The sequence below is a fragment of the Kryptolebias marmoratus genome, linkage group LG2 (assembly GCF_001649575.2).
Source record: "Kryptolebias marmoratus isolate JLee-2015 linkage group LG2, ASM164957v2, whole genome shotgun sequence".
In the NCBI taxonomy this organism is placed as follows: domain Eukaryota; kingdom Metazoa; phylum Chordata; class Actinopteri; order Cyprinodontiformes; family Rivulidae; genus Kryptolebias; species Kryptolebias marmoratus.
In genome coordinates this window covers 18,006,160-18,016,672 of record NC_051431.1, presented here as the reverse complement: position 1 = coordinate 18,016,672, position 10,513 = coordinate 18,006,160, and positions in this window count along the sequence as shown.

Genomic DNA, 10,513 nt, shown 5'->3' with positions numbered 1-10,513 from the left:
ATCAAAATTAAACGAAATAAACATTTGAAATATATGAGTTTGTATGTAATGTATGAATATAATATACAAGTTTCACTTTTTAAATGGAATTACTGAAATCAATCTACTTTTTCATGATATTCTAATTTTATGACCAGCACCTGTATTTACTCAACAGCAATGCCTAATGTTTAGAAAAACTGGAATATAAAGAGCACCAAACACTCTGAAAAAGTCAACAGTGGTGACATAAGACTTGTTTTTACAAAAGACTTTAAGCCAGAATTGCCTTGGCATGATTTCTGAATGGACTGAGGTGGTATGGCAGAGTTGAGGCCAATCCATCGCTGATGCACCTTTGAACGAGGTAGTAATAGAGATGTCACAGTCAACATATGACAAAGTAAGCCAGCTTTGTGACTCAATGATGTGATGTAGTGATGATATACAGTTTGTGCAAAACCACCCAGCTGTGCTTTGTAAAAGCCTAAACAACAATAAATAGTTTCATTACCAAAGAGAAGATCAATAGTGATGCATAGCAACTTTGTATCTAGTTTTTTTTAAATGGTTAACCCCAAAGAGGAGCTAAACTGAGTTAATTTGTCAAGTTTTGCAAATGAAATGAGGGAGACTTCTATCACACATTTAATTTGCAGTACTTCACGTGAACTCAGATGAGTTCCCTCTCCATGCCTCTTATGTTTCTGTGTTTCTTGCTTCATTTCTGAAAGCTCATGTCAGTGTGGGACGTAGCTAGATCAGTTAGGGATCTGTGAATGGCCAGTGCCAGCTAAAAGACGAACTGGTCTTTGCAGCCATTTCGTTTTGTGAAAGTGCCAAAAGTTACATCACAGCAGAGTTTGCTATTACTGAAGAAAAATGTTTAAGTACAACAGGCTGATTGTATATAGTGTGAACTGAAAGGGACTGACTAATGTTTAAAAGGGGTGTGTGCGCTATTCAAATTTGCCACCAGGCAGTCATAATTTTCTTTTATTTATTATAGTGTTTTTCAAATTCCCTCCATAGCTAAGCTGTTTTACTCTCATTGCTGTTATTATAACATTGAGATCGGTGTTTTACAGCAGCGCATTAATGTCAGAAAAAGTTTACTTTTTTAAAAATTTTTATTTATGAATGATTTTTTCGTGAAAGGTTAACTTATGTTTTATTGTTCATAATATTGAAAATGCATTTTGCTGCTCACTGCTGAGTTACTGAAAGAGCACTGGGCACACCAATGCCTGGCAGTTTATTTTAATAAGCCTCATTATTTTAATTGTGAGCCAGGAGTTATAAAAGTGAATTGAAACTGTGAGATGAGGCTTGTTTGTGAAATGTCTTTTTAAATTAGGGTATCAAGTAATTAGAGGCAACAAATTGTATAGGATCAGTCCTTTCTCTTTTTTATCGAATCGCATAGAAAACATTGAAACACGCTGCAGCGTGATACAGAGGTGAATCGTTTAGTTGCATCGCTGTTTGCTGCTAATGTAGCAGATTGTGTCATGATATGTATCATATCAGCCATAGATCAAAAAAGGCGCAGCCCTAGTTACAACAACACACAATACAAGGACAACTGAACTTGAGAAGGATTATTTTGCTTCTAAAACTGCAACTTGTGCATGCATCTGCTACTCTGGTCACCCATCATTGTGTCAGTACGTAATAGGTTTTCAGAAAAATAAGCGCTGGCTTTTCTGCCATCACTCATCCACAGGTTTCTTGTGTAGAATAACTGAACAGACATAAAGAGCCAGCAGGTAGGACATTCTTGTCACAACATTTCAGCAGTAAACTTTCGACTGCTGCATATAAAGACCTGTGTACTGTTCATGGTACAGTTATCCGAGTGCAGTGCTCATTGTGTAGTTCTCCTAAAAATGCTCTGCAATAACAGCATTTTTGTACTTAATCATCTTCTTGGTGCACATTTTTCTTATTCATCACAGATCACTACACTCAGCATGGTTTGATGATGTGGAAAAGTGTTTTTATTGTATGAGAAAAATCAAATGTCTGCCTCTATTTTTTCCTTCAGTTTATAGGCGATTTAAGTGGAACCCTACACAATACAGATTTTTTTTTTCTTCAATGATTTCATACTACACTGTATATACAAAGAGCTGACTTTTACACTTTTAGTGCAAAAACATTTTTTTACTACACTGAAACACCACTAAAGTCAGCAAAACAAAAGATATCAGCTTTTTGTGTGGATGGTACACCACATTGCACATTGCATGCCACTTACTGAATACAACGTAAAGGCACATGTGAGTTGAATATTGAATATTCCAGCGCAGTCATATCCTCAACTTTTTCTTCCTTGCCACAACAGCACCAGGGCTTTTACAATCTATCAATATTTCAAGAAATCAGTTCAACCAGCCTCTGTTCCATTATGCAGCGCAGCCTAAATGTTCCCATTTAGCTTCCTCCGGCAACAGCAGGTATGTTCTCAGCGAGCGACTGGATTTGGCGCCTGTATGCAAAACAGAACCACGAAGAAGACTCGGGTTGCTGATTCTGTCGTCATTTGTCTTTCTGCTGAACCCAGCTCTGCATTTGTCCTGCGAGCTGCATGCATTAGAGATCAATATGCATTACAGTCAAGCCCTATTTAGGAAATGACTGTGCTTCCATGTTCGCTGCTGTCTGTCAGCAGTGCAGGTTGCCTGTTGAGACTAAAATTGCAGGGTTTCTATAGTAACATAATATTAATCTTGTAGGATTCACATCTGTTCAAGTGGTGGATGAGGTTTTTTTAATTATTATTTTGTTGTGAAAAAAATGCACCTCATTGCAGACAAATAACCTTGTAGAGCCTTGTAACAAACAGCCGTGCTTACACACACGCTGTTCATTTTGAATCCCTGTTTGATCTAACGTGGATGATTTTGAACTGACGGGAGAAACCTAAGTAGGAAACGGCATTGGTAGAACTACCAAACTCCAAACAAAAACATCCTCTTAGCTGAGATCCAAACCAGAGTCCATCTTGCTGTGTTGTAACAGTGTTAAGTGCACTCTCCGCACCACTGCTATGAACATAAATCAGTTTGCTATTGTCTGCTGCCATCAAAGGTAGTTGATCATGTAATTCCCTTTGTCTTTTCATTTCACTCTGTCTATCAGCAAAATATCTTATGAACAAAAAGACTTATAGACAAAAAGATTTTAATGAAACATTCAGAAAGCCACTGGATGTACATCTACACATGATTTAATAAAGCTGCCACATCTAATCAGTCTCACAAACACATTAATGTTTATAACTTAGTAATTTTTACCAGATATTTAGCTGAAATTTAGTGTGATGGTAGGTGGGAATCATTCTCAAAACACACTGTGTGTATGAACAGATTGTGTGAGATCTTTGTTTAAAACGTTGGCATGCAATGCAGCGGGCATTACCCATTCCTTTAAGAAATGCTACATTCATCTTGACCTGTGTTAACCGAACTTGGAAACAGTTCTTGTGAAGTGTGGACTCGCACAACACTGTTAACACCCAGCAGACACTTCAAACAAAATAAACTCTAAACCTAAAAAAGATATAGACCTGTGAAACTTTGGTAGAAATCAACAATGGCTTTTTTTTCTTTCCTTCTTTTGCAAGTCTTTCTACCTGCTTGTGCTTCCTGTATAGCTCTCCTCCAAAGCAACTGTGATGTGGTTTTCCCTCTGTACACTTTATATACAGCCTTTTTTTTTTGTTCTGACCTTTCTAAGTTTAGTCTTTTTTTATCTTAAGCACTTCCACATTGATTTTTTCCTTCCTGATCGTCATTTTCTTCTGTTTCAGTCAGATTTGTCCGCTCTTCTCAAAATATTTCACTGACTTGTACAGTTATCTGTAGTGATTTTTGGACTTCTGCTCTGAACCTTCACGTATAATTCCTGATAGAGCTGTCTGAAGATGTCCAAATCAGATGGCCTATTGTGTGAATTCTTCTTGTGCCTCTCACCAAGAGTAAACAGCTGCCCCTTTACCTTCCTAGAAATAACAGACACAGGTAATCTTTATTCTTACGAACAATGCCTATTGTTGCCACTACCCTTTACAGAGTAGTAAAGGGCTGCATTCTCTGCTAAACTGTTTAAATATGTTTCTCTAAACTGAAATGAACCAGAGAGCTACCCACACCAGTAAGATATAGACTGCTCATAACCTTTCCACATAATCCCCTATTTATTGTCTGAACTATTTGTTTTGAAAATGAGCCTATATTTTCTTTTTTATTGTCTATGTGCTTTAAGTTCAACACCTTACGTTTTGCCTCACACCTTAAAATTAAGTCCTTCATCTTTTACACTGTACCCTTAGCTGCATTTGATAGTGAGCAGTGAGAAGGTGTTTTACACAAAGGCTCTCCTGAAGTGTGACTCTTGACACGTTTGGACATAAAACTCTAACAATTGTCAAGTGTTCTTGACTCAGAATGGCTCTTGATTGTTACAAGGCTGTTTTGAGATTTAGCTTTGATCTCCTAACTTTCCTCATTCTAGACACTCTATCAAAGAGGAGATTTGTCACCCCCTCAGAACACCAACGCTTTCCCAAAAGAGATGGGATTTTCCTTTATTTGACTTGATTTATCTCCTCCTTCTACCTGTGTTTGATGTGAAATTAGTCGTGTTTGTATTCTTTTTTCTCAAAAGCCTTCTCCAACTTTCTGACATTTTGTATAGTCAGTGTTCATTGAAGACTTATTTCCACTCAATTTCTTCCTTTTTTTTTAAACCCTCCCAGCTGAGTTTTTTTGTTCTTGTTCCTCGGGGATTCATTTGTGAACACATTGTTCTCTTCTCTGTCTGTGGAGCTTGTTTATGTCTTTTTAAAGCTGAGCTGAAAGTCACTGCACACTGCAAGGCTTTGGGCCAAATATGGCCCAGATCTTATGGCACAGAGTCCAAAAGAATGTGCCAAAAAGTTTATAATGTCATATTGTATTGTGTCTTTACAGATGCAAATTATAAATTATGTATAATGTATTATAATTATAATATATTATATATATATTACATATATATTCCCTTGTACATTTCAGAGTTTTAACCAAGAAATGGTTTTGCAGGGAGTTAAAGGAAACGTCAAACTTCTAGTCTTAAACAGGAAAAGTACAAGATTTTGATGGTTCCTTAACATGAGTAAAATATTGTTACCTGTTAAATTCCTCTTATGTAGAATACATACAGTTTTACAAAGTCTTATAAGTCATCTTATGTGGCACTGCTGTTTGGATTTGTTTTTGTTTTAAGGCACATAACTTTAAACATTACCACTAAATGACCCTAACTCATCTATTGATGCTAGGTTTTGCCTTATCAAAGTTAAATGCATTTGGGGGGAGGGGGGAGGGTGGCAAGAGAAATATGTTGAAAAAGAGAGGACAATGAGATGTGAAATCAATATCAAACATGAGCAAAGGGCTTTCTGAAGTGAACAACACAACACACATCAGGCATGAAGGAGCATTTGGAGGGAGTATGTGTGTGGGTGTGTGTGTCTGTGTTTAACACTTCAGTACCCCTGATAAGGGTGCCAGGTGGTCATCCTGATGTGTAGGAAGAAGTAGGCCTTAACAGATGGAGACGATTTGCCTCTTTATTTTCAAAGAGGACTTTTAGATCCTCACTGCAGACAGTACTGGGCCTTGTTGCAGTTGGACAACCCACCATCTGGAAAGAGTAACTCTTTAAGACCTAGTGCACTTATTCCATGCTGTTATTCTCTTAAATTAAGCATTTTCAAACATAAGCTTGTAACTTACCTGGCCTTGTTTTCAACGTGCTTGTATTTAAGTCCTTCCACCACCCACTGTGACAGTTTGTATTGTGTGTTATAATGAAGAATCAATTTTACATAATACAAGATAAAACAAAACAATTAAAGCAAAAGTATACATTATGTGTGTTAGAATGTGCATTAAGGTAAGGCAACAACTCTTGGTTTTCTTCTTTGTCTTTTTGACAAAGCCAGAAAAAATGTAAATATGGTAGCTGCCTGAAAATCGAAAGCGTCTCAGTCTCTTGAAATAAAGAGGACTGATGTTAAAGAAAAGTACTGATATATCAGGCTTTTTGTTGTTGTTGTTCAAATTTAAGGCAAAAAAACAACTAATTAGATTACTTTCATTAGTTTCACATGGGTGTGTTCAAGGTCATGTATTACATCTGAACACTGAAAATCATTTGATCAATTTCATTGTCAGTTTAGTTAAATATTTGATTGTAATTTTATAAACTTCTCCATCTGTTAACATGTCAGCATTTATTTGGATGTATTTGGAAAAGCCACAAATGCATCAAAAATAAATAAATAAAGTGCTTTTAAAAATAAAAAGCAGAAAAATTAAGTTTACTTTATAAAAATATTGCTGAAACAAATACATTTATTACTTCCCCAACAATGGGGCGGGCTGGCTGGCTGGCTGGCTGGATGGATGGATGGATGGATGGATGGATGGATGGATGGATGGATGGATGGATGGATGGATGGATGGATAATGCTAAACCAAACAACTGAATTTAAGACTTGCGTAAAGAAAAACAAACATACATTGTAGCCTGCATGGGGTAAACACAAAATTACATGATGATAAATGAATACTCCCCTAACTGGCAGGATTAAAATGCAAATTTTATTTACCTTGATAATTATAATCTGATGGCGTTATTTATGAATAATACAGCTGTAAAACATTGATAGAGACAAATGCAAATGCACACATTGCAACTTACGTCATGTATTTATAAGACAAAACCAGACACAGATACAGCACAGTCAGATCATTCAACTTGCTCAGAGCAATGAAAAGTGCACAAATCATTTGCCTTCCGTATCTCAATAGCTCTTTCTCAAACATTCAGTGGAAAATAACTGCAGGGCTTCCTTGTCTACTATCAAACAATTGTTTGTTCTCATTATAATAACTCATTAATCCTGATCTAACTCAATCCATGGACTTTTTTTCCGCTGCTTGTTTTTCCTTTTCGCCTCCTTGTCCTCACTCATTTACACACACACACAACACACACACACAAGACACACAGACACACACACACACACCAGCACACTGTTACATACATGCATTTGTTTGTTTCCCCATTCATAATTCATGGATTCTGATCAGACAGAATGTTTGATAAGGCTTACAGTCTGTGTTTGCCCTCGCAGAGAGGGAAGCAACAAAAATAAACAGTCATAAATATATACATGGTAATACCCACTGGATCATGTAGGAGGAAAAGTTAATGTAATGATACAACCGGAGAGTGAAACACTGACTTGGGAGCGAGAGAGACAACTGTTCCACTGTGCTGCTGAAGGCCTTCTGCGCTGTGGGGGATTTCCAGGAAATCAATACAAAAAAACTGTGACTACAGACCTCTGAATACCTCAATAAATAATTAAAACCATTGCGCTGAGTGGGACGACAAATATTCATACTGCTAAACAGTCCCTTAGTCTCAGTTCTTACTGCAGGTCTCAGGCAAACAAAAAGACAAACACTGATGTGCAAAGGTTTTTGCACCCATTATCCAAATTTCTACTAGTCTGTGAAAGAATAGAAAGTGAAAAAGTGTATTTGATTTCTATAAAGCATAGTGAACTTTTTTTTTTTAATGTAACTTAAAGCAACACTTAAGAGAAACAAATGGGACCCACGGACAATTTGGCATTGACAGAACTTGTCATGTGGCATCCATGATAAAAAGAAAAAGAAAAACAACTACACTATGTGTGTATATATATATATATATATATATACACACACACACACACATATATATATATATATATATATATCCTGAGCCTTTCACTCTCTCAATGAAAGTCTTTTAGTTTGTTAAAGTCTCACCTTCGTGTGCTTCTCGTTTATAAATCTATCCTTGAATTTGTTGACTGCTTAGATCAAAAAGCTCTGAAGGCTAGGTGAATTGAGCTTGAACCTTATGAGGGAGTTATTTGTGGAGTGTAAAGTTCTTTATTGGGATTTTTATGTTGTTGAAGATATCTTTCTTTTTTCCACTATCTGTATGATGGTGTGATGTCTAGTCCCACAGCAAACAGCCCTCTTCAACTTATTTCTTTGGTTTTCTTTTTTGACCTTTCAGAGTGAAGTTGGCCTCAGTTGTTCCTAATAACTGACTAGGGTTTCTGTGTAACTTGTAGCTTTTTGTATCATGCTTTTATTGTGAAGCCAGCAAGAAACAGCAAAGCCTTTTTGGGGGGTGGGTGTGGGGGTTTACAATATATGACATTAGCAGAAACAAGAAGGTAAAGCCACCACATTGGATGTTGCTCACTCTAAGCAAAGAAACAAAACCAAAATCTAATTTCCTGTGGCATGTAAGGTAACAACACTTAGTTCATAAGATATAACTTTACAAAGCACATCAGAATATTCATGTTCACAGACAGAGATGCAAACATTTAAACAAAAAGTGCATAAAACATTTGGATGAATTAGGATACAAAAATGACACCCACCTCTCCAACAGGAGGTTAAACACAAAAGGGAGTTGCTGCACAGGGGAATAGTTTATAGAAGTGGATACCACAAAAGAAGAAATGAGAAAGAAAGTAAGAAAGAAAGAAAGACACTGGTTTCAGAAGATTTTGCAATCCAATACAGTATGTAAACCATTTCGATGTCTAAGAGACGTTTTTGAAAGATATTACTGTGTGCTCACAATTAATGAATAAAGAATTAGGTTGTTAAAATATTATAACAGAAAGGTTAAAAAAAATGAGATGTGAAACTGATGTATGAAGAAAATGCATACAAAAAATATTTACTTGGAAAAGCTGTTGGTAATGTGATTTCCTATTGACCACGGTTTCTTTGAATGCATCACAGTTGCATTATGGGTTTTTTGACCCTGATGGACAGACAGAATAAACGAGTGGACACTAAAAGAACTTATTCTGCATGGGGTCCAAGAGGCGCACACGGTAACAGTTTATTTTTGATTTTACTGTTTTATTTTTTACATCTACAGGAGTTCAATATAGCTGTTTGTTGTGAACTTTATTTCATTTCACTGTATTGTCATGCATTAATGGTACTGGAGACTGTTTATGGTAGATATTAGCAGAAATTTCTCAAAGAGAACTATAATATGTTATACTTGAGCAACATGTTCTTTATTTTGTAGTTTTTACGGTGTTGAAAGAAGAAAAGAGGGAGCAAAAAAAAATAAAAGCTTCAAAAGACACCCGTATGATTCGTTGTCATTATTTCGTTGGACCTGTGCAGCTACAAAAGGTAATAACCTGATTACCTCAGTATAGTTCAGGATCTGCTACTAATTTTTGCAACTCACTTTTGCAAACATCCTTCGTCTTGTTGTAGCCACTTTGGGGTAGTAAGAAAAAAGTTTAATAACCATAGTTGGAAGGCCTTTTCAAAGAACAGTTCTACTATATGGTCCCTCTTTAGGCTGTCTCTGGTTGTTCATAAATTAATATTTGAGCCAGCCATGTCCCAGAACAACATGAGGTTAAATGAATAAAGGAGGCCTTGAGTGTACCTCAGAGGCATTGATGTGGAGCACTACGCATAAGATGTGTCAGACATTTCTTTTTTTCTGGTACCTCATTTGGCTGGTCCTCACACCCTAAAGCCACGATGCCACCCCACCCTTACACACAACAACAGTCCCAGCCTATCACTCGGTGGCTAACAGGTGTAACAGCAGCAGGTTCGCTTCCTTGTTCCTTTCATAAATCAAACTGAAGCAGGACGAAGGCGTCTCAGGCCCAGGTTGAAAATCTTTATGAAATGAGCTGTAAGTTGTTCTTGTTTGTCTTCATGCGAAGTTGGTCGCTTTAGCTTTACACTTTACACTCTCCAGGCAGCTCCATGACTTACGCAGAACGTTTAGTATAATAGTGTTTAAACCAATAAAATTTGCCAGTTTTACGTCTGTTCTTTTTCCACGTGTTATTAGTTTTTCTTTGCCTTATTTTGTCTACTCTGTAAAATTTGTTTTAAGTGTTGTTTTCCACCAGTTAAGACTAACTTTCAACCAATCGTCTTTTAACCGATGTGTGTCATCACCACAGATGGTTTCATGTGTCAGCTTTCTGAGAGCTGCAGACAAACTGTCAGCTGGTTGCAGACCCATAATCCTTCATTCTGCATGTGAGGAGAGAAAATGTTTTGTTTGAAAAAAAAAATGACTTTAACTTTCATATTTCTTTCGCTTAAATTTCAATCATTTTTGGACAGTTTAATTGCATTTCAAGGGAAACTCTTTAACTTATCTTAATACAATATGTACTATATATTAATGATTAAGTAAAACATAAAAGAAATCTGGGTTTGAATTTTTGAATTTAAGAAGTAACTATTCTATTGAGAATAGATTTTAAACTTAATAACAAATGAATACAGTTCATTATGTGAACAATAGTGCCACTTATTTGTTCCTAATCCATCTTCATGTACAACAGTTAGAATGTCGGTTCTTGTTGACTCATTTATTGCAGAAAAGACTAAAAAAAAAAAAAAAA